The sequence below is a fragment of the Salvelinus alpinus genome, chromosome 11, assembly GCF_045679555.1.
Source record: "Salvelinus alpinus chromosome 11, SLU_Salpinus.1, whole genome shotgun sequence".
Classification (NCBI taxonomy): domain Eukaryota; kingdom Metazoa; phylum Chordata; class Actinopteri; order Salmoniformes; family Salmonidae; genus Salvelinus; species Salvelinus alpinus.
The window spans coordinates 51839001-51845000 of record NC_092096.1 but is presented as its reverse complement, the minus strand read 5'-3'; positions in this window follow the sequence as shown (position 1 = coordinate 51845000).

Here is a 6000-nt window from a genome sequence, read left to right as displayed (position 1 = left end):
AAAAGGCGCAATGCTCGCTCACCATAGTAGCCTAACCTGTGTGTGTTGTGTCTTTTCCTTTTCAATGATTACTACATTTCCCCCCCCACTTCGACTCACTTTGGTTGTCCGCCTTCCACATCTTTTCATTATCAATATTTATTTACAGATACTGTAGTAAACTACAGTCTAATCGTATTTAAGTGAATTTCCTATTCACATGATTTTCCGCCTATGTAGGCAGCCTACTTTCTTTCAATGAGACCACACATACTAGGCGCACTTGAACTCTCACGTCCAACCAGGAGAGGTTCTGAGTGTGTGAATAATGCGAAAAATATGTGCTTTTATATGTGCTTTTAGGCTAACGCATACAAAGCAGAAAGAGGACCGTTTCAGATTAATCTGTGCGGGCCTCCCGAGTGGCACAGCGGTCTAAGACACTGCATTGCGGTGCTTTGAGGAATCACCACAGATCAGGGTTCGTTCCCGGGCTGTATCACAGCTGACTGGGAGACCCATGAGGCGGTGCACAATTGGCCCAGCGTCATCCAGGTTAGTGGAGGGTTTGGCTGGCTGGGATGTCCTTGTCCCATCACGCTCTAGCAACTACTTGTGGCGGTCGGGCGCATGCATGCTGACGTTCCTCAGACACATTGGTGCGACTGGCTTCCGGGTTAAGGGGGCAGTGTGTCAAGAAGCAGTGCGGCTATGTTTCGGAGGACGCATGGCTCTCGACCTTCGCCTCTCCCGAGTTGCAGCGATGGTACAAGACTGTAAACCTACCAATTGGATATCACAAAAAAGGGGTAAAAAGTACCTAAAATAATAATCTGTAGGACAACAAAAATATTTACATCCAGAAATCGTCTGTCTGACCACCCGCTCCCGCCGGCAGCATGAAAAATGCCTGCAAAAAAACACCTACTATTATCACATTTCAGGAGAAGACCCAGATGCAGACAGTGTCGAAGTGACAAAAGTTTATTACTAGAACAGGGGGCAGGCAAAATCACAGGTCAAGGGCAGGCAGAGGTCAGTAATCCAGATCAGAGTCCATAAGGTACCGAACGGCAGGCAGTCTCGAGGTCAGGGCAGGCAGATGTCAATAATCCAGGTTGGTGTGACAATGGTACAGAACCGCGGGCAGGCAGAAACGTCAAAACCGAGAAAACTAGAAAACAGGAACTAGAACAAAGACAGGAGCAAGGGAAAACCGCTGGTACTTGACTAACAAAATGAACTGGCAACAAACAAAGAGAGAACACAGGTATAAATACACTGGGGATAATGGGGATGATGGGAAACACCTGGAGGGGGTGGAGACAAGCACAAAGACAGGTGAAACAGATCAGGGTGTGACAACAATAGCTACAGGACAGCTGCTTAAACTTTAAGCTACCGTCTGGGATCTGGGAATAATGGAAATTTCAATTATTGAACCATTAATTATATTCTTGGATAATATAATGTATAAATGTACACCAAAGAAATTCTTTGTCATGCCTCATTTTAGGAGGATCAGATGGTGACAGGGGTCTCACCAGGGTCAGGCAACTAGGGAAGACCAGTAGGTGACAGAGGTGAGGTGAATTTTTACAGTTACAACACTTTATTCTCTCTGTCCAGCAAACACTGGACAAGCCAGATGCTATTTTAAGGAAGTCTGGGAAAGAGTATGTTCTTTAATCTCAGCAAGTCTACAGATTCTCCCTGTTTTTGTTTGCTTGGAAATGTTAATACTGGAGACTGTTGTCTGAAGACACTGTGTAGCCAAGCATTTATACTGGCTAATAAATGCATTGCCATTAATTGGAAAGTTAGTTATCCTCCCACAATTTATGGAAGAAATGTAAAGTTATGTACAGTATGACTAGATTTGTTTTAAGATTAAGGGTATACTATGCAACCTTCATAGTCTGTATTGAAAACAACATCAGAGGAGATTTAGGCAATCCCTAGCTGCTGGGCTGCTCAGTCCTGGCCCTGGGGGACTGTACTGGCCCTGGGGGACTGTACTGCTGTCACTCTGGCTCTTTTATTTATTTATTTTTATTTCACCTTTATTTAACCAGGTAGGCTAGTTGAGTTGACATTTGCAACTGCGACCTGGCCAAGATAAAGCAAAGAAGTTCGACACATACAACAACACAGAGTTACACATGGAATAAACAAACACACAATCAATAATACAGTAGAAAAATCTATATACAGCATGTGCAAATGAGGTAGGATAAGAGAGGTAAGGCAATAAATAGGCCCTGGCGACGAAGTAATTACAATATAGTAATTAAACACTGGAATGGTAGAATGTGCAGAAGATGAATGTGCAAGTAGAGATACTGGGGTTCAAAGGAGCAAGATGAATAAATAAATACAGTATGGGGATGAGGTAGATTGGATGGGCTAATTTACAGATGAGCTATGTACAGATGCAGAGATCTGTGAGCTGCTCTGACAGCTGGTGCTTAAAGCTAGTGAGGGAGGTAAGAGTCTCCAGCTTTAGTGATTTTTGCATTGGCAGCAGAGGCCAAAGGAAGAATTGGCTTTGGGGGTGACCAGTAAGATATACCTGCTGGAGCGCGTGATACGGGTGGGTACTGCTATGGTGACCAGTGAGCTGAGATAAGGCGGGGCTTTACCTAGCAAAGACTTGTAGATGACCTGGAGCCAGTGAGTTTGGCGACGAGTATGAAGCGAGGGCCAGCCAACGAGAGTGTACAGGTCGCAGTGGTGGGTAGTATATGGGTCTTTGGTGACAAAATGGATGGCAGTGTGATAGACTGCATCCATTTGTTGAGTAGAGTGTTGGAGGCTATTTTGTAAATGACATCGCCGATGTTGAGGATCGGTAGGATGGTCAGTTTTACAAGGGTATGTTTGGCAGCATGAGTGAAGGATGCTTTGTTGCGAAATAGGAAGCCAATTCTAGATTTAATTTTGGATTGGAGATGTTTAATGTGAGTCTGGAAAGAGAGTTTACAGTCTAACCAGACACCTAGGTATTTGTAGTTGTCCACATATTCTAAGTCAGAACCGTCCAGAATAGTGATACTGGACGGGCGGGCAGGTGCGGGCAGCGATCGGTTGAAGAGCATGCATTTAGTTTTACTTGCAGTTAAGAGCAGTTGGAGGCCACGGAAGGAAAGTTGTAATTGCATTGAAGCTTATCTGGAGGTTAGTTAACACAGTGTCCAAAGAAGGGCCAGAAGTATACAGAATGGTGTCGTCTGCGTAGAGGTGGATCAAAGAATCACCAACAGCAACAGCAAGAGCAAGAGCGATATCATTGATGTATACAGAGAAGAGTCGGCCCGAGAATTAAACCCTGTGGCACCCCCATAGAGACTGCCAGAGGTCCGGACAACAGGCCCTCTGATTTGACATACTGAACTCTATCAGAGAAGTAGTTGGTGAACCAGGTGTGACGACCCTCCCACTCTGTCTGCCGAATTCTTTCTCTTTGCTCTTGTTTTCCTTAATAGGATGTCGATGGGCGGAGCCGGCAGGGTCGTCAGAGACCCTCAGGATAAATACACCACTTCCCCATTCATGGAGGAGACTCTCTCCATGCAGACACAGACAGATTTTGGTTGTGGTATTTTTTGTGGCTATTTGGTTTGCTTGCGTTGGCACCTTTCAACACCCCTCATTATTATTATCACATGTATACACGCGACCACTCACTTACACTACTGACTACTGACTAAACACACACCATTGTTAATTGTATTTACTTTACTTCAGTTAATAAATATATTTTGTTATTCTTTATCTCCACGTTGTCTCCCTTTTTGTTACGGGCTTCGAGCCGGTTCGTGACAAGTGGGGGCTCGTCCGAGATCATAAGGTTGGTTCCTAGACATTTTGCCGTGTAGCACTTTGTTGCATTATGAAGGACTAATACTAGTGTCATTTGGCTTACTAGTATGTGTGTTGTGTTTGGGAAAAAATGTGGAGTTAATGTTACGTTCTGTAGGTTCTTTGTTTGCATCTTTTGTTATAGTTTTTGAGTTTGGTGCCCAGTATTGGTTGCCTTTGTTTGTTTGGTAAACTTGCCACTGCGGCAGATAGTTGGTTGTGTGCTGCGTTGGAGAAAGTACATTGGTTAGTTTCCAGGCCCCTGCCCAGCCTGGAGACTCTTGCTCAACTCGCTGTTGGGACATCGTCCGAGGAGGTGAGTACAATCGGCTGTGTACCTCAGTGGGAGATTTGGGTAGGGTAGTGACACTAGCTACCCGGAGCTATATATATATTTTTTCTCTGTTAGGCTTAGCGACGTGTTTCACTTTGGAATACGTTGAGCATGGTTATTTCGTTTGTTATTTTTGTGTGGTGTCTGTGGACTGAGCAGTTGTCTCAGGGGCACATCCGTGGCTTGGGGGAATCTGCCAGCATGCTGGGGGGTTTATTTCCTTGCCAGCGGGCTACAGTGCGTAATTACCCACCGCAAATCTGCACAAAGACTAGGGTTGAGTTACTGTAGGTTTTGGGGAAGCTCCATATATATCGCATCTCTCTTCTGTGGTGCCCAGTGTGATTGTCATTTCTCTGGTTGTGGTCTGGTGTGGTCAGCAAAGGGGAAGAGCGAGATTTCTTCTTGTGACTACGGCGTCTTACATAGACGAGTTCATTCGCTTTCCACCAGAGGAACTGTTAGAATTATGTACTAAAGAACAGTTGTTGAAGGTTGCTGAACACTACAAGGTTGAAATTAGTGATAAACGTCCCAAAAATTATATTAGGTTAATATTGAAGGCCAATCTGATGGAGAGTGATATTCTTGAAGTTACCACTGGGGCAGCCACTGCTGAGGACTCGCCATCTCCCCGATATGTTACAATGACCGCTCCATCGGGTTAGTCCTAGTAGTCTTCTTTTTGAACAGCAGAAAGAACTGTTTTTGTTACAGCTAGAGCACGATTGTGAGAAGCTAGAGCATGATCGTGTAAAGTATGAAAAATAATTGGCTGCTGATCGGTTAAAATATGAAAAGGAATTGGAGTTTAAACAGGACATGGAGCGTGCTAAAATCAAGCTGCAACAAGAGCGGCTAGAGCTGGTTAGGGAAGGAAAGCTCTCAGGGGAGAGTTTGCTCTGGGAAGGTGACCCAGATGTACCTAGGGGTCGTTCCTCTTTTGGTTGTGCCCACATTTGATATTGTTGGGAACTTACTGTTGTTGCCTGATTTTTATGAAAATGACCCTGAGACATTCTTTTCGTTGTTTGAGCGTGTTTGCTGACGCTAGGAGTTGGCCTGATTCTGACCGCACTTTAATGTTGCAGTGTGTGCTGACTGGTAAAGCGCAGGAAGCATATTCAGCTCTTAGTGTAGACGACAGTGTCAGTTATGTTAAGGTTAAAACGGCTGTGTTACATATTTATGAATTTGTTCCTGAGGCTTACCGCCAACGATTTAGAACTTTAAAAAGGTATAATAAACAGACTCATGTTGAGTTTGCGCGAGAGTTATCTTCACAGTTTAATCGCTGGTGTTCCGCCTCTGCAGTTATGACTTTCCAAGGGCTGTGTGATCTGATTTGGGCCTCGCTCACTGAGATACTTTGGTTCACGGGCAGAGTTTCATTCAACTAGGGTTGAGCCTGACTCCCGTGGTAAAGCTGACTTTGGTCAAGAGTGTCACTACTGTCAAGGTTCAGGTCATTGGAAAAACGAATGTCCAGTTCTCAGGGCTAGGGGCAAATTCAGTACGTGTGCTTACGTTAAATCTAAGCCTACGGCGTTAGCTGCGCCTGTTCCACATCAGTTCACTCCTGACACATTGTCTCAGGCCTAGGAGCATGTGAAAGTCCATATTGACCCAGACTATTTACCTTTCATTACGTCGGGTTTAGTGTCTATGTCAGGAAGTAAGGACCTAGTGCCAGTGAAGATCCTGAGAGACACAGGTGCCTCTGAATGCATAAACTGATGTTGGATTGTGGACTGGTGAAAGGTGAGTGTCAGGCGTGTGCGTACTTGTGGTGAAGTCAGGTGCAGGAGAGCAGAGAATTGTGAACA